This window comes from Pteropus medius, unplaced genomic scaffold (assembly GCF_902729225.1).
Source record: "Pteropus medius unplaced genomic scaffold, Ma_sr-lr_union100, whole genome shotgun sequence".
NCBI classification, from domain to species: domain Eukaryota; kingdom Metazoa; phylum Chordata; class Mammalia; order Chiroptera; family Pteropodidae; genus Pteropus; species Pteropus medius.
The window spans coordinates 4,159,213-4,179,125 of record NW_024353909.1 but is presented as its reverse complement, the minus strand read 5'-3'; the positions used below and the strand labels follow the sequence as shown (position 1 = coordinate 4,179,125).

At 35.5% G+C, this 19,913-nt stretch overlaps 1 protein-coding gene across 18 annotated transcripts in view; it reads right to left on the bottom strand.

Moving 5' to 3' along the window:
- Positions 1 to 19,913, bottom strand: part of HYDIN (HYDIN axonemal central pair apparatus protein) — a 335,404-nt gene that overhangs the window by 144,745 nt on the left and 170,746 nt on the right. The window lies entirely within an intron of this gene.

Here is a 19,913-nt window from a genome sequence, read left to right as displayed (position 1 = left end):
GTGCAGAGTTTCTATGATGTTACAGTGAGGATTAACAGCTTTCATTAATAAACATAGGATGTTATCTTGATTTCTATTATTTCATAATAATAAATATAATTCCCTTTGCTAAAATTCTAAATTTATTCTGAAATATATGGTAGGACTAAATTATGGAGTTGAAAGTAACTCCCACCAATCTTTTCTGTTTAACTGATTAGATCCTTCCAGCTCACACTCCCTTCCCGACTTAAGGTCTTAATGGCAAACAATACCTCTCAATGATCCACTGTGATCATTACCTTTTAAATTGCCAACCTTCCTTCCCCCAGTTCTCCGATCCCCTTTACCCTGTTTCATTTTTTGCCTCTTAGCACTTAGCATCTTCTAACACTGTGCATGACTGACTTATTTATCATGCTTGTCTGTGTCCTTGCACTAGAATATATGTTCTCCATAGAAGGAGTTTTTGCCATTTTCGTTCTTGTTGGTGTTGTTGACTGATATATCCCCAGCATCTATAGCTACGCCTGGTACATAGTAGGTGTTTACTAAATATTTGATAAATGAACTAATGTATCTGCCTTTTGATCAAACCCTTTGATGTTAGAGAACTCATTTCTTATATAAGGTAATTTATCCCAGGTTTTAACAACTCGAAATATTAGATATCTCTCTTTATATTAAGTAGAGATATGTTTGATTTTTTTGGACCCTCGTATACTGGAATTTGGTCCATTCCCTTGGAGTTAACTAGAATAAATCGAATCTCTCTCTTTTGGTCAATAGCCATTCAAATCCTCTATTCTAGCTTTGGAAGAAAACTTCATATGGCCTAAGCAGGCTCCAAAGATGAAAATTTGGTTAAGGTGTTAAATCATAAAAAAATGACTCATGCAATAAGCATCTTATTTAATCTAAAAATATAAACTCTGCTTCTTTGATGATATTTATTTTCTCAGTCTGCTTTTAAGATTTTCTCCTTATTTTTGATTGTAGCGCAGGTTAACCATAATATGTCTAATTATGGGTTTATTTGCGTATCCTGCCTGGAATCTGCTACACTTCTAGAATCTGTGGTTTGATATTTTTTATTTCTGGAAAATTCTCAGCCATTATAAATATTGTTTCTGCCTCATTCCCTTTCTCCTTTCCTTGTATTATTCCAATTATATATGTGTATGACTTTCCCAATATATCCTCTTTGTTTCTTAGCCTCTCATTGGCATTTTCTAATCTTTTGCTCTCTGTGCTTCATTTTGTACTTTTTTGAACTATCTTCTAGTTCACTAATTCCTTCTTCAGCTGTGTGTAATTCACTATTAAACACACCTGTTACATTCCTAATTTTGTTTTTTTGTGTTTTTGAATTCAGTTCTTATTATTTATATTTCTTTTTATACATTTTTCGGCCTATTGAGATATTTTAAAGTCCTGATATTTAACTTATTAGCTACTCCTCTTAGTCTCTCCTAGTCATGTGCAACTTTGATAAACAAATTGTTTTTAGAACTTTTCAATTAAATATAGCAAATATATACTCAATGGCTCTGAGGTTCAGGTGTTACGGGAGACAAAAAAAATGTCCAACAAATATTTGAAAAGATGTTCAACATCACTAGCTATTAGAGAAATGCAAATCAAAACCACAATGAGAATTCATCTCATATCTGTTAGAATAGCTATAATCAACGGGACAAGTAATAACAAATGTTGGAGAGGATGCAGAGAAAAAGGAACCCTCATACACTGCTGGTGGGACTGCAAATTGGTACAGTCACTATGGAAAACAATATGGAGGTTATATAATGGAATATTACTCAGCCATAAGAAGAGATGAAATACTGCCATTTGTGACAACATGGATGGACCTTGAGATAATCATGCTAAGCAAAATAAGCCAGACAGAAAAAGTTAAAAATCACATGATATACCCCATATACTTATATGCGGGGTATAAACCTAAGCAAAAAATGAACAGGACAAACAAACAGAGACTCATGGACATGGACTATAGACTAGTGCAGAGAGTAGCGGGTGGAGGAGAAGGAGGTAGGTAAATGGTTAAAGGGGGTCAAATATAGGGGGATAGGAGGAGGGTGAAGTGAGTAAAGAGGATCAAATATATGGTAGCTGAAGGAAATTGGACTTTGGGAGGGAAACACACAATAGAATATACAGATGTCAAATTATAATGTGCACCTGAAAATTATATAATTGTATTAACCAATGTTACCCCAATAAACTTAAAAAAAAATGTCCAAAGCACATTCCCTGTCCCCATGGAGCTGACAGTAATGACAGTCATGATGACCAACATGTAAACAAGAAAAATGCAAGTCAGAAGGAGGCAGGCGTGAAAATGCTTCAGGGAAATCTAAAGAACGAGATGGTTTTCAGAGCAGAAAATGCTGAAACCCCTTGATTGTGTGACAAATGTACCAGACACAGGTTTTTTCCCCTCTAATTATGAAATTGGGGTTCATTATCAGGTGATGTGATTCCTAAATGTATTATGCTATTAATAAAATTCAAATTTATTCTATTCTAATTTTATAAACAAACAATTATCTCAAAATTAACAAAAACCATCATATCCCTCGTTTGATTGCTATATCATCTCAATCAATTCTGATAATCCTGTTTAATTCTGGAGAAGAAATTACTTAGAAATAAATATATGGATTACTATTCATAGAAAATATTTAGTGATACCAACGATGCACTGCAAAAGGGCTGAAAAAAGATGTAGAGATCACTTAGAAACTTCCAGGATAACAACTGAGAGGTAAAGCTACCTTTTCAGTTCATTGGAGAAGAGTTTGATTATTCCCTCACGAATCTCATAGTCTCCTGAGCATGGTAGCTAAGAAGCAGCCCTCTAAAGAAAGCACACAGCATAAAACAATGTACTTAAATATAAAATATACTCTGTGGGCTGGATTTGAGAGGACATTCCAATCTAAAATTTTCCTTCCTCCATTTAATTTCTATGGGGCACTTCTCCTAGAGAAAAAAGAAAGAGAGATAAAGAGAGAGAGAGAGAGAGAGAGAGAGAGAGAGAGCAAGAAATGTAAAATACACGTAGCTCTATGAAGGTATAGGTACAGTGTAAGGCTACGAGTCAGAAACTTCTCGTCAAGCATAGGTTGAGTTTAGACTAGAGCTGCACTGATGATCATTGTAAATAAGAAGAATGCACCCTGCAGTTTGCAAAGGAGTGTTAGAAATTTCAGCCAGGCAAACTCTCACAAGGTAGCAATGCCTTGGCATGTCACCAAAATCCAGATCTGGCCCCACTGCAGATTTAGAAACTGAATTTGACCCTGAATGGTCACTCTCTTAGGAACAGGCTCACAAGTATTTAATAAAGAGAATCTAATATTTAAATTCAAATGCCAATTTCCCAACTAACAACTGAGGACAGACCAGAACATTAGTTACATTTCCTCCTGGTTTAAAAGTTTATGTGGAAACAAATAAATAAATTGTATTTTAAAATTTAAATAAATTAAATTTGAAGCAAAGAAAACAGTTCTCAAGATGATAAATTATTCACAATGAGAGTGTAGATGAAACTTTATTTTAATTTTAGAATTAATGGAAATTATAGATTTCACTCTATGTCAAGAGTCCTACTATTATTATTATCCTTGATCATCTCTAGAGACATAGCTATAAAAGAAAATAAACATAAATACCACACTAGATAAATAAGAGTTGAAATGAGATATCTGTATGATAATTATCTCTATTCTAAGAATATTTGTGGAAAAAATGTTCTTATACAACTCAATCTGTTTTTCCAAAATTTTCTCTGTAACTCTTCTATTCATAGTAAATTAGCCCTAGTAAAGTACTAAAATATTAAGAAAACAGTAAGCAAAGTCTGTCTTTCCAGATCATTAATCTGCATTTGTTTATAATTTTATCTTAAAACATCAGTAACAAAATAATCCTCATTAATTTAATTTTCAAGATTATAGATCCATTATTATTGACAAGAGAAACTACAAGGGTTGAATGTCACTATATTCTGCTCATATTTATGTTCAAAGAAATAATTTCTAATGCGTTTCATTTATCCCCCCCCAACTTTTTTAACAGTCTGTCTTAGTCCATTCACAGCAATGGAGGCCTTTTCTAGCATACAGTTCAAACTTCTTACAGCCTCTATCAACTACCTAGTTTAAAAGCCACTTCCACATTTTTAGGTATTTGTTACTGCAGCATCCCACCCTCGGTACCAATTTCTGCCTTAATTTGGGCTACTATGACAAAGTGCTATAGATTGGGCAGCTGATAAACAACAGAAGTTTATTTCTCACAGTTCCTGAGGCTGGCAGTGTAAGATCAGGGTACCAGCATGGTCGAGTTCTGGCGAAGGCCCTTTTCTGGATTGAGGACTGCCAAATTCTGGTCGTATTCTCATATGGTAAAGAGTAGAGAGTAGAGCAGAGGAAGCAACCTCTCTTATAAGGACTCTTAAAATCCCATCCATCCATTTGATGGATGCGTACCATTTCTATTCTGAGTCTTGCTGACACGGATTGGCTGTTCTGGAAAGACCTGAAGTTGCTCTCCAGGGCTGAATTGCTGAGTTTTCTTTTTGATGAAACTTATTAATCAATGTCTGGCATAAAATCAGGCAGCAAAGCATATCATAGACTCCAGGAACAAGGCACATTAAAATGCCAGCTGCTAACATATGGATTATCCTTACCAAAAGTCAGGCTCTAAATCACTCTAACACCCTTGTGTCTCTGGTATTTGACTTTCAGGGATGTCCTTTGTTTTTAGGGAAGGTTTGGTCTATGTGACATTTTCTGTTATTGGATGGCAAATTTGACTAAGAAAAAAATGGACGAATGATAATCATCATAGATATGGAGGACATTCAAAACCACAACATAGCAAGACAACTGATGGAAATAAGAAGGAGGGCTCTGAAAAAAAAGAGATGTGGGTTTGAGTCCCAGATCTGCCACTTTCTAGCTGTTGAGATATTTGTTTGATAAATATTGGGCATGCCACTTAGCCATGCCCAGCCCGCTCTCTCATCCATAGCTCGTGATACTGATTGCACCTTCTGCATAGAGTTGTGGTGGTGGTTAAATGAGGTAATGCATGTAAAACTCAGAATAATGTCTGGATATAGTAAGTCTTCATGAATGACAGCTACTGTCATCATTTTACCAAAACCTGAAATGCCCTCATGTGACACCTAATTGTGGATTCAGTGGTATTTGCTAAAGAAAAAAAAGAAATTACAAAATATAGAAGACAAAGATGCATGCTAAGAAAGCACTTAACATACAATCCTCTTGCCAGAAGAAAAGCATCTCATAAGGTTTATGGTAGGCAGAATTCTAAGATGGCCTGCAAGATCTCTATCTCCTGATGTATAGTTTTCTTCTCCTAGTTATTTAATCAAACACTAATCTAAGTGCTTCTTCGAAGGGATTTTGTAGATGTAGTTGAGGCCCTAAATCAGTTGACTTTAGGATGAGATTATCCTCGTGGGCCTGACTTAATCAGGAGCACCCTTAAAAAAGATTGGGCTCTTCCTAGTGAACAGATTCCAAGTGTGAGAGGGCTTATGGAAGGGAACTGTGAGTGGTTCTGCAGTAGCTGAGAACAATCTCTGGTTGACAGCTGGCAAGGAAATGGGGGCCTCAGTCATTCAATTGCAAGAAAATAAACTCTGCCAACAACCTGAGGGGGCCTGGAAGTGGATCTTTCCTTAGTCAGCACTCCTCAAAGGAATGCAGCTCTTTTTTTAGCCCTTTGAGATGCTAAGGAGAGGATCCAGCCAAGTCATACCTGGACTTCTGACCCAGGGAAACATTATAAATTTGTGTTGTTTCACGCCATAAGTTTGTGGTAATTTGTTAAACAGCAATAGAAAACTAATACAGGGTTTCATATATTTGTTCTAACGATGATAAAAATGAGTTTTTCTAAGTCTTCCACCAAAATCTCAGCAACAGCTGCCTCTATTTTTTGTTTTTCTTCTGTGAATTGGGGCTAGAAAACCAGAATCATTACAGCAGCCCATGAGCATGTACAAAAGGTTTGCAGGTGCGTGTGCATAATAAGACTGCGCGAAAGATGAAAAAACTGTGATTGTTTGCAGTTCAGAATTCTATGCCCACTGGTGGTTTGTGTCAAGCACTTCTCCCTGAGGTTTCACGTATCTGAAGATAATATTTGCTTTTTATTTGACAATAGGGCATCAGCACCCTTCTTAGGCAATGTTCAGCTTCCAAGGTGAAATAGTCAGAACTTTTATAAATTTCCTTAGCATGTATTTAACATTTGCCACGACAGACGGAAGTGAATGCTATTGTTTGCACATGTCATTTCGAAAACAAATGAGAGTGAATAGACTCAGGTGGATTTCCTATCCTGTAGTGCTAATGACTACGAAGCTTGAAGAAAACAGAACTGTGCACTTTTCTTCAAAATGACTTGTTTGCCAGTTGAAATCTGCAAGAATTTCTTTCTATGGAATAAGAAGACACAAATTATAAGAGGAAGCAATGTACACGGTGAGAGATTTCTTTGGATTTATACTATTATCTCAGCAGATAATCAATTCTTTGTGGAACAAGAACAATGAATATTCACCGAGGCCCTTCTCCTTTTCGTCTTCTCAATGTGTCTCTAGTCATACGGTTCTCTGCCCTGAAGTGAGTCACTTTGCTGCTTAAAATAACTGAAAAGTAGGAGATGAAGTACAAAAGAAATGGTGCTAGAGCTTTACAAGAAGGACAGAGAGGGTCATGATTAAGAGTGGGCTTCAGAGTCATATGACCTGGCATTCAACAGTGTAGTCTGCCATTTGTAGCCAGGCAACCTTGGGCTAAATTTAAAATCTAGGTTTCAGTTTCCTTATCTGTTAAATGTGTTACTTGGAGATGAAATAAAATGGGTGACAAGCATCTACCACTTTGGCACCACAGAGTAAACACTCAATAAATGGTGGTTATTATTAATACTATCTTTCAAATCTTCACATCCGGTTCTCCTTCTACATTGTTGACGGGATTCAGTTTTACAGACCTGATCCTGTTCATCTCCTGCTGAAGATACTGCATGGTACTCCAATGTCTGACCAGTGGTGCTGAATCGTTTATTCCCTTAGAGAAAGCTATGGAACCCTTCCATAGAAAATGTACGCACATGCACACACACCTCCGAACATATCCTCCAAACTTTACATATAATTTCCAGGGTTCATGGACCCTGAATGCGGTGAATATTTGTCACCCTCTGTTTGAAACGTGGCAGCCTGAAACCAAGACTGGTAAACCGCACAGGAAGCTCTGGTCTGGAGGATCTATTCCAAATTCTTCTTAAGAGGACTCAATGCATTTTCCAAGCTTATTTTCCAAGAACTGTCAATTTCCAACACATACCCTTGGTTTCCACCACGCCAGATCATTTACCTTTTCCAAGTGTGCTGCATGTCATCACCGCATTTAACTCTGCTGTTCTCTGGAAATATACATCCCATTTCCCTGTCCTCTTCCTCCATAATTATCCCTCAAGCCTCCACTCAAATGTTCCTATGAACATTTTTAATTTTATAGAAGAATTAATTATTTCCTCTGTATTTACACATAACATAGCACACTATAATACTATATTGTTTGTGTATTTATGTCTTTTTTGAGATTATACTCATTGAAGAAAGAGACCATCCTATTTACTTTTCTGTCTCTCACTTCAGTTAGCACCAGCCTGGAGAAGATGCTCAAAAAAATATTTATATATTGGTCAATAAATATACAAAAAATGTTCAGCATCACCAGAAAACCAAAGAAACAAACTTAACTATCAATAAGAGATTTTTTTTATCTGCCAGATCTGGCAAAAACACAATGTTGTCAAGGGCCTGGGAGAGGATGATATTCTTCGGCACTGCTGGGGGCAAGGATGTAAATTGGTGCAAACTGTCTGGCAGATTTCATAAGATGTATCAAGATTTTGAGTTATGTTTATGCCATTTGACACAGCAATTCCATTTATAAAAATTTAGTTTAAGGAGACAGGTAAGGATGTGAGCAGCAATTAAGACAGGAGCATTATTTATAGTGAAAAACTGGACACAATTTGTTAAATCAACTGTGGTGAAGCCAAATGATGCAATGAAATCAGTCACTGAAAGTGATCTGTACAGAAATATTCCTTAATAATTCATATCAAAAGTGACTACACTATACTGTCGAGTGGAAGTAGTTGGTAGCAAAAGAGAATTATCTGATGAGAGAGGGCAGGAATACACAGACAAACAATCGTACAGTCAAGTTTCGAAAGGTGCACACCAAAAATTTAATAGTGTTTATCTGCAGGATGGCACTACGAGTGATTTTTCCCTTGTTTTTCACTTCCTTTTGTTTTATAACGATAATGTCCTTTGTGTAATGAGACACACACCTACTTTTATTGAATAAATAACTCATCCTCTCAACTCTTTAGAGCCCGTTTAATTTTAACTGTTCTCTTGCTTCAGTTTCATTCCCAGTTTCTTTTTTTCTTAGCTTTTTCTTTCGAAATACATAATACATGTACACAGTGTAAAACTCAAATGGATACAAGGGTAGTGTCTCTCTCTCATGCCTACCTATGGTCACTTGTTACCATGCCCAGAGGCAGCCACTGTTAGCAGTTTTCTTCATCTCTTTCCAGAAATACTTTGTGACTAAAAGAAGCATATTTGCATGTGCAATTTTACTTGCATAAATGGTTGCAAACTTATACATACTGTCCTGCAGCGTGATTTAATTTTTAAATCTTATGAAATGTACACATACACACAATTTACAGAGTCGAGTGGTTCTAAAATAGGCATACTGTGAAAAACAGTAGTTCCTGACCTCTCTCCTGCCCTTCCCCGGTATCTCCACCTTTGCCCATTAATGGAGTCAACCACCAGCAATTCTTTCAGCATTTTCTTTTGGTGTTTGCCTCTGTATCTCTAGTAATTCTCTGCTACTTAACTTTTCAGTTTGAACACTATCCAGTTGCTCCTATGGAAGACAATGATAGCTTTATTCTCTCATCACCGCATTTAACTCTGCTGTCCTCTGGAAACGTACACCCCATTTCCCTGTCCTCTTCCCCCTTATCCTTCAAGCCTCCACGCAAATGTTCCTACCTACGAACATTTTTAATTTTGTAGAATTAATTATTTCCTCCTCTCTCCATGTCTCTTTCTCTTTTTAACTGTCTTCTCCCCATTGTCCCAATATAGTTCAAACTTATTTTCTCGTGAGATAAACATTTGTACTTACGCCATTATGAACATGCAACTTCTACCAACAGCTGAGCTATACATTTCCTTTCTTGTACGACTTTCATTTTCCCAGGAGTTATTGTCCCCCTTTTTTTTGGTTAGGATTTTAATCTATCATGGATTCCAGCCCACACTCTCAAAGAGGTAAATCTCCTCTCAATACTTTCCATCTTCTTGGAGACAAATCTCTCCTGGGGCCATCTATTCTGCAACTCCTGTATGAACTGGCTGCTTCCTGGGCCTGCAATATGGCCAGCATCCTAGGAATGCAGCACTGTCTTGAGCAATCCTGAATCTCATGTCTTTCTTACTTTGATGGAGCACATTCTTCAGAGCCTTCCTAAGAAATGGTTAATGGAGTTCAAGTTTTTTAAGATATTGTATGTCTAAAATGTCTTTATTCTATCTATCTCCACTCTTGGTTAGTCTTTCGGCTGGATGATGAACTCAAGATTAGGATTTATTTTCCTTCAGAAAGTGTCCTCCCTGCCCCCACAGCCCTACTACCTAGTGTTGCTGTCAGAAAGTTTGATGTCACTATGGTCCTTAATTTTTGGTTTTTGATCATTTTTTTTCCTATCTGGAAGTTTCTACGACCTCCTTGCATCCAGTGTTCTAGAATGTAATGATGGTGTGCCTTGACATGGCCTATTTCCATCCATTATGCAGCATATTTGATGAGTCTTTTCCATAAATTCTTCTTTGTTAGTTTTGGATACATTACTTGAATTATTTCTTGCATAATCTCTTCACTGCCATTAAAAAAAATTTTTTTGGAACCTCTTACTTCTGAACAAATCATTTAATTTTCTAATCTTTCTTTCCTAATTTCTAGCTTTTTTTCCCTTGGTGCTCTACTTTCTAATAGCTTCTCAATTTTATTTTCTAATTATCTTGTCAAGATTTTAGTTTCTGTGATTATATTCTTAACCTTTTAAGCAGTTTTGTTTTCTTCCTATAAACAACACTCTGTTCTTATTCATGGATGCAAAGTCATCTTTTATTTTCCTGAGATTATCAATGATCATTTTGTTTTAAGGTTTCTTCTCACTGTATTGTGTGTTTCCTCCAAGTTCTCATTTTTATGTTTTTTTTGGTTTCTTACTTCTGCACTACAGGCTTTCTTGGTGAAGCTTAGTTAAATACTTATATTTAAATGAGTAAAGCACAAAAACTGCAGTGTGCTTGAGCACCAGCCAGCCAAGTGCCATCAGATACTTTAGATTCCCAACTATCAGTTTATTTTTGCCTTTCCTTGAGGCTGGTGAAATTGCCCAGAGAAAAATATTCTAATATTCTTCCCATGTCCTGGGTATTGAGGGAGAAAGGAGCTAGAGTTCTACTTTTCAGTATGAAGATTTTCTTGTAGTCCTCTTATTTTCATAATGGTATCCTGTCTTCAGCAATACCTGAGAAATGAGCAGCCAGTTTAATATTATTCCTTTTAAAGTAAACTGTTCTTTTATGTGGATGCATTTAATACCTACTCTTTGGCCTTTGGCAGCTTTACTATCATGTGCATAGATGTGGTTTTCTCTGTATTTATCTTGCTTTATGTTTATAATGCTTTTTGAATCTGTGGTTTGATATCTCAGCCATTATTTCTTCTGCTTCATTCTTTCCTATCCTTCAGGTACTCCAAAACCACATCTCCTGTGCTTTATCAACTCTTCTACTTTATTTCATTTTGGGTAGTTTTTTCTGATCTATCTTCTACTTCCAGAATTCTCTCTTCATTTGTATCTAATATGCAGATAAACCCATCTATTGAGTCCCTAATTTCAATTGTTGTATTTTTCAGGTCTTCAATTCCCATTTGTTCTCTTTTATGCTTTCCAGGTCTCTATAAAAATTTTAAATCTTGCCTTTTATTTCCTTGAGCTTATTAAACATATTGTAATTATTTTAAAATTAACTTGTTGGACACTGTATATAAAAACTGTTACAATACATTGAGGCTTAAACTAATGTTTTCTTCCTCTGGTGACAATATATATTTACTTCTTGGAACTATAAATCTTGGATATCCTTTATCTAGGCAGAGATCTAAATTATTTGAAATGAATATCTATACTAGTTTACCTGTTTCCAGAGTGTAGCTTTTCAGAGTCCTAAGCAAAAGTCTGGGAGTTTTACTAAGTCCATCCTTCTCCAAGTTTTATCTCTCTAGCCCACCCTGATTCCAATTTCCCTAGACCAGCGAGTTTTCTGAAAGCTCCTTTCAGTTTTTCAGCCTTTTCTAGACATATATAGGAAAAGTAGTCACAAATGCTAGGCATATATTTCTTGGTTTCGTATTTATTTTTGATCATCACTGATTTTGTTGTTCCATCATTCCCTCCAACTCGCTGTGTTTCATTTTCCTGCCCAGCTTTTCTCCTTGTTCTTAGAGGGAAGTAGTTGGAACGATAAATTGAATATAAAGGAGTTGGTCAGTGATATGCTGTTCCTGTTGGTCAAGCAATTGTCTTATCTCTTGTTTTCCCCAATTTGTTGGGGAAAAAAGTCTATAGGAATTTTAAGGTGAATTGAATTGGATCACATGAGAGAGGCAGGTGTATGTAAGGTACATTTCTCTTAAGTAATATGTACCAACAATCTGTTCAGATTATTAGGATGTATCTTTGAATAGGGATCATAATATTCTTTCTGAAAATTATTGCCTTCTCAATAATTCTCAAAGAGAATTATTGCCTTCTCTTTGGTCTGATAGGTGTCAGACCAAAGATAAAGCATAAAGATAATTAAGCAAAAGGAAATAGGATGGCTTCTGATCACATAGGTATGATTTACACAGTGCCAGGGAGCATCTGTACAAATAAATGAATAAATAAGTCCCAAGGAGATAGAGAATCAGAAAGCTACTGAACCTAAAATTTCTATATAGTCACTTACTTGATAATGAACCTCTTTTCTTTGATGTGGAAGAACACATATGCATTCATAAATACAAATGTTTTATGTTTTAGAAGATGATTTCATTGTCAAAAATGAAGAGAAACAAGTGAAGAGTGATGAAGAAGGCAGAATTAGAGCTTAGAGCTCCTATTTCACATAGCTCTGTACTATATGGGTCAGTTAGTTTAAAACCTTAGGGCCTCTCTGAGTGTGCCTTAGTTTTCTTTCTTATCTAAGAAAGAAACACAAAAGATCTTAAGATATAGTGTCATAAAAATTTAAGTCTTTCCCCAAGCCATTTCACCTAGATCTTTCTATCTGTCAACATAAATAATCAAAGCTACCATTTATTGAATGCTGAGTGCTTATCTTTCACCAGGCACTTTCTACATATATTGTCATGTTTAATCTTCTATGTGCCATTATTAGTTCCATTTAAGGAGAAGAAACTGAAGGCTCAGAAATGTTAAGTAACTTTCCAGAGTTAGTACATGCAGAGTCAGGACTTTATTCTGGATCTGTCTGAATATACCACCCTTACTCTCTATAGTACACTTACATACTCAACAACTCTTTGTTGGTTACATACTACCATAGTAAGACAACTGTGCATCACCATGCCTGCTCTCAAATATTGTCCTTTCCTCCCAGATGCATCCCAATTTAATGTCCTAACATCCCAGAGGGGAGTTTTTTCTTTCAAAACATGAAACTTAATGTTGCATACAACAATTTCATTGCAACTGGCATTAACAAAAGACTCTCCTCAAATGCCATTCAGTGAAGAGCTCTTCCATGTCATATATACTCCTCCAGTATCTGTCCCTTACTTTGTGACAGGGAAGAGGAAATGGGATTGAGGAAGAGTATTATTTGCTCTCTGAAAAACATCATATAATCTTGATGTAAATATGTTGGGAATTTCATATCATTAATAAACCTTTATACCATGCTACTTAATGTATCTCTTTTTGTCTTTGCTCATTATATAAAAGTGTTATATCTCATCATGTACTAGTTTAAATGAATACAATGTCTACTGCCACTGTACAAACCGGCAGAATAGATTCTTTAGTTGATAATGACAATAATAGCCATTCCTTAAAAGTGACATGAGCTGGTAGCTTAGTCAGTTCGGGCTGCTATAACAGAATACCATGGACTGGGTGGTTTATAAACAACAGCAATTTATTTCTCACGTTCTGGAGGGTGGAAGTCTGAAATCAGAGTGTCAAGAGGGTCAGGTTCTGGAGAGAGCTCTCTTCAGGCTTTCAGACAGCCATTTTCCTCATGGCATTCTCACATGAAGGAAAGGGCAAGATAGTTCTTCAGGGTCTCTTTTATGAAGGCACTAATCCCATTCATGAGCACTCTAACCTCACGACCTAACTACCTCCCCCAAAGGCCTCACCTCCTTATACCGTCACGTTGGGGGTTAGGATTTCATTTTATGAATTTCGGGGAGACCCAAACATTTAGTCCATAAAAATTGGGTTGATGATGATGCTCATAATAGGAAAAAAGTTATCAATTTTTATGGAGTAAGGAAGGTGGGATTTGAAAAAAAAAAAAACCATACTTCACCCATAAAAAGGAAGTTTTACCTTAATCTCCCTCTGTGGTGACAAGTATTAACTGTATGTCTGAATATTAATTAGAAAAAACAATTTGCTAAAGCAATTAAAATTTGGGACAGGCAGAATAAAGATGAAAAGGCTTGCAAAGCATGCAAAAAAGCCAGTATGTTTTTCTTTCATTTTCCAGATAGCTCATTAGTGACAAGGGAAACAAACCTCCTCCTTTAATTTTGGCTTTAGCTTATACTCAAACTAATCACATTCGATCAGTAGAGCCGTCATTCTAAATTCAGGGAACGTGCTGACCAATATGTTACCTAACACTCAGTCAGTAGCTTCCCCTCTCTCAGTGTACTTTATAATCAACATGAGCTGCTGGGATCTGTCTTCTGGGTTTCACAATTAGCTTTGCCAAAGTAAAAGAGGTCTCAAGTGAGGGTTTGAGGTCAGAGGCTCACCTCTCTCTGACAAACACAAATCTTTCCTTCTGGAAGTCTCTTGATATTATTGTTGCTGGTATGCTCTTGTCGCTGAATGAGTCACTTGGTGGGGTTCAGGAAGAACACATTCCATTTTGCAATGGCTATGATTTTTATGTGGTAAAAGAAAAGATGCCCACCACGATAGACTAGAATGTTATTCTTTCCTTATTTCCTCATTCCTGTGATTTTATTTTACAGATTTTACAATTTAGGCAAAGACAAAAGAACTGCTCTTATGCCAACAAAAGACATATTTCACCATCCTTTTGTAAGTGTTCAATTGGTAATACACAAAGCACTATAAAAAGTAGTTAAGAGGACTGACTATAAATCAATCAGTTTAAGCTTTAAAACATGCCTTTTACTCTAACACAAAGAAAAAAGAGATAGCGTTTTGAAAAAATGAAGAACCGGGCATAGTTGTGCTCAAAAACATCATACTGACCAGGAGAGCAACAGAAACAGAAAGGGGAGCCTGAAGCCACAGACTTCCTGGGCTCTAGGTCCTGAAATCAGTAAAGGAAGCTCAAGAGAGAAAAATGGAAACCAAAAATATTCTTCAGAAAGTAAGGGGTAAGGACCATGGTACCCAGCCAAGAGAGCATCCCTGCATTTGGAAGGAGGCTGAACAAAGTTGTGATGTTCTTGAGGCTACAGTCTACACAGACTTGTGCCAGTGGTGGTGGGCATGGTTGTGGTGAAGGAGAGACTGTAATGTAACCAGGCCCTAGGCTACGCCACCATTCAGTGCAATGACTGGATCTGTGATCTCCAATATCCCCATGGGAAAAAAGGCTCAACACTTGATTCTGGAGTAGCGATATTTGTCCAGGGTGAAGGCAAATACAAAAAATGCTAGACAGGGAGGTAAGAGCACTGAGAATGAGAGAAAAACACACTTCCTGCCCCTACCAGATTAATTTATTATTTAAAATTCCAAATGCTCAGAAGGACAGCTGTAAAAATCAGTTCATGAATTCATTCTTGAGCAATCAATAGAGCTAACTAAAATTGATTAGAAAATGCGCCCGAGATCTTCAAACAGATTCAGGATAGAAAAATGTATATAAAACAAGTATTATGAAACAAAAGCATGCAGATGTAAGTAAATCAAGAATCATGGCTATGAATAACTAATTATAAATTTTGGAACTGAAAAAAGAATAGTTACTGAAATTAAGCTAAAAAAGTAAAGATGAGGGGAAAAAAGTAAAAATGAGGTAAACTTTAGACTTGCCAGAATCAAAGACAGAATTCATAAATTGGAGAATATCATGGAGGAGGCAGCACAGAGAGATGAAGAGATGAAAGATATGAATGAGAAATAAAAGCAGATATGTAGAATTGTATAGGAACGTAAGTGTGTGCATATGTATGTCTACACACACATATGGATGTGTATTTTTTTCTCAACATAGAAAATAGAAGAGATGTCAGAGAAAAAACATTAGAAGAGTTAATGCCAAAAATGTTTCCGGTATTTAAGGATCAAATACTGATATATTAAAGAGAAATTTAAGAAAGTCAAGAATAAAAACGTGGTCTTAATAGTAATTAGTGAGAAAGACAAATTACCTATACAGGAATAATAGACTAATGGTGGAATTTTATCAGCAAAATTGATGCCAGAGATTTATCTTCAAAGAAGAAAACCTATCAAATAGAATGTTAAACTCAGCTGAACTATCACACAAGATTGAAGGTGGAATCAAGATATGGTCAAACATACATAACCTACGAGATCTCTAGCCTAGAATTTAGAAAGATACAATTCAGCAAGAAGAAATACAAATCAAGAAGAAGCAGCAAGTTATACAAAATAAGAGATGAATGAAGAAAAATCAGCAGACTATTTTGGTAACTGGTCAGTACCTAATTACTGACTGACAAAAATAAACAACTTTGTGGTAAAGAAGGGATGATCCAAAATTCTACACAATGATAAAAAATGGTGAGAGCGGGAAAATGTCAAGAAATAATAAGTATGTGATAGGGTCCTTGTCTTACTCTTGAGGAGGACCAAGGTACTCAATTCTTTCATTATTGTTAGAAAATATATAATTTTTTGTTAACAGTGTAAGTAGAGCTACTTAAATAAAATCTATAGCTTCCAGACAAGTACAGGAAATATGTATGTGAGGTAGTAGTGATTGGAGGAAGGCTTACAGAAAAATTATCAATCCAATCTGAAGCAGAATAGGAGAAAAATAAAGAAGGAAGAAAACAGCATAGTATATAGAAAATTACATGGTAGAAGTGAGTCCATATATATCATTAGTCACAATAAACTTTAAACTTTAAGCTGGTAATGCGAGGCTGAATAATGGCCCTCTAGAGATGTCCATGTCCTAATCCCCAATATCTGTGAATATGTTGCCTTACATGTCAAAAGAGACTTACGATGTGATTAAGAATCTTGAGATGAAGAGATTATCCTGGATTGTTGGTGTGGGCCCAGTGTAATCATAAAGGTCCTTATAAGAAGGAGGCAAAAGGGTCAGAGTCAGAAAGAAGATGTAAGGATTGAAGTAGAGGTCAGAGAGCAGAGAAGATGTTATGCTGCTGGCTTTGAAGATGGAGGAAGAGGCCATGAGCCAAGGGATGCAGGTAGTCTCCAGAAGCTGGAAAAGCAAGGAGAAAGATTCTCCTCCAGAGTCTCAAAAGGCACACAGCCTTGTATTTACATTTTAGACTACTAACCTTCAGAACTGTAAATAATAAATTTGTTACAGCAGCAACAGAAAACAAATATACTTGTCTATTAAAAGATAAAGTCTATCATTAAATTTTGAAAAATCCAGTCATGCGCTATTTAAAAGAGATCTTAAATCAACACACACAAATCTGAAAACAAATAATGAAAAGACATATCAGGCAAGTGCTAACTAAAAGAAAGTTGATATAGCACTATAACTATCAGGCAAATAGAATTAAGTCAGAAAGCATAAATAAGGACTAAAATGGATAATATATTATGAAAAAAGGAATAATTTAACAAGGAGAAATAGAAGTTATGAATCTATACTCACCTATCAACTAAAGTTTGAAATATATGAAGCAAAAACTGATATAATTACAAAGAGAAATGGAAAAGTGGGAGATTTTTATAAAATTCTATCAGAAACTATTATATCACAAAAATAACTAGTAAGGCTGTAAAAGATTTGAACAACACAATCAATAAGCTTGATCTAATACAAACATACAGACAGACATAGATGGTTAGTCTGTTTACGTTTCAGCACATATTCATGATAACAAAGTAGGAATGGATGAGAACTTCCTTAATGTGATACAAATATTTACCAAAAATCTGTAGCAGATATTATGCTAAAAGTGAAACACTTGAAGCTTACTCAATAAAGTCAGAAATAAGATCAATATGTCCACTCCAACTTACTCTGCTATTCAATATTACATTGAAGATCTTATCTAATGTGAAGAATAAGCAAGGTAAAGACTAGAAAGGAAGTCCATAGAAGAGAGTTTACCAACAATTAGAACTAAGTAAGTATGGCAAGACTGAAGACTGATACAGTTAGATTATAAAAAATTCAATAGTGTTCCTATACATGATTCATATCTAATTAGAAAGTGCAATGAAAATAAGGTGCCATTCATGAGAAGGAACTTAGTAGAGAAGACAAAGGATGTAAAAGACTTTATTAAAGGCCATAAACCCTAATAGATAATTCAGACTAATTATAGCAGTACAGTTCTATTGTTCATTTTCTAGTTGTGTAAATTTGGAGTACTTATTTTTCTTCCCTGTGCCTCATTTTCCTCATCAATATAATAGAGACAATAATAAAATTAACTAATCAAGTTGGTGAGGATTACATTAAAAAAATACACAGAAAGGACTTAGAACAGAGGCTGGTACATACTAGGTGTTAGCTATTATTGTTATCATTAAGCCATACCATTTAAGACAGTTGAGGGTACTGACACTGGGATAAACAAATGGAATATAACAAAAAGCTCAGAAATACACCCAGGCACAAATTAGATCTAAGTATAACATAGACAACATTATAAACCGGTGGAAAATGAAAGGACTAGTAAGTATCTGGTATTAGGACAACTGGCATTCTTCATGAAAAAAATAGACTTTGCTCACATTATAGATAAAAATAAACTTAGCTGAATTAACGACCTGAAAAATAAGCGTCTGAAACTATATGAATAGAAGAGCAGGGATACATTTCTTAAACCACCAATAAAACAGACACAAGAAAGCAAGATATTCATAAAGTTGACATCAAAATTAAAATCTTTAAAAAAAATCACAAACTCCATTATAAACAAAAAGTTAGTATCCACAAAGCATGAAGAACATCTACAAATAGATCACTGATAACAGATAATTGACAGGAGGGGAAACCCAAATGAAAAAATTTTCAACCTTAATAGTAATAAGGCAAATATACCCAAATTATGTTTCATTTTCAGAGTATCAAGAGCTTGAGTTTGGCCATACTAGGTTTTAGCTCACTAGAGAAACGAATATCTCAAACTCTCCTGGAGGAGAACATTGACAGAATCATTTTGCAAGGTAATTTGGCAATATCTAGTGAAGCTGAAAAATACTGTTAGATATACTATACTGCTGATAAGTAGAGTACACATAGCAGCAAAAATGAATTAAATAGATTTATATGTATTAACATGGATAATGTCGGAAACAATCTTGAGTCTAAAAAACAAGTTGCAAGATGTTACATGCAGCAATACAACGTACATACATTTTACAGCAACAAAATACCACTATCTAGTATTTATGAATACAAATATACTTATAATAAGATAAAAAAAAACATGGCTTGGATACACATCAAATTCATGATAAGGTTGCCTCTGGGGAAAGAAGAAAATAAGACTTGCGAGGAGAATATATGGAGCTCCAACTTTAATATTTGATTTTTTTAAAATAAGGATCTGAGATAAATGTGGGAAAGGTTAATGTGTTAGATTTGAGTTCGAGTGTTATCTCTTTAATTTTTCTGTATTAAAAAAAATGCTAAATATACACTGACTTCTAGAATCAAATATTTCTGTGGTGAAACAAAAAAGCACTGACTAAAATTCAGAAAATCTGAGTTATAGCAGAGGGGCCGCCATTCTTTTATTGTGTAAACTCAGGCAGTTCTCTCAGTCAAGAGAACCTCCTCAGTTATCTGATCTGTTAAACGCAGGCACTGCCAACCTAGAGGGAGTGGGATGTATGGAAGACACAGAAAGATCTATGGCATAAATCGCATTCAACATGAGTTTAACTATGAGCTAAAAACCAAAGATTATATTGTAAATGTATGTGTTAGTAAACAAAGCTACTATTTTGCAAAACCCTCAGAAAGAGAGAAGAATATAAAGAGGTTACACAACTACAGTTGGTTTCTGATTCATGACCATTTCTTTCCTGTTTCCTTCTGTCTTTTTTTCTTACGTGTTTCCTTCTATTGAAGTAATGTTCGTTTGAGGGCAGAGTTAATTTACCCACTGTGGGCTGAGAAACAGCTCATCTACCTTCTCTTCACACATATTATAGGGCATAATAATAACATTATCTGTCAAAAAGCCTTGGAGAATTATTGTTTGTCCATTAGAAATCTCTCTAGCACTAATTTCCCAATATAGTAAGTGCCCCAAAGGGAGGACTAAGTTCTAGATCTATAG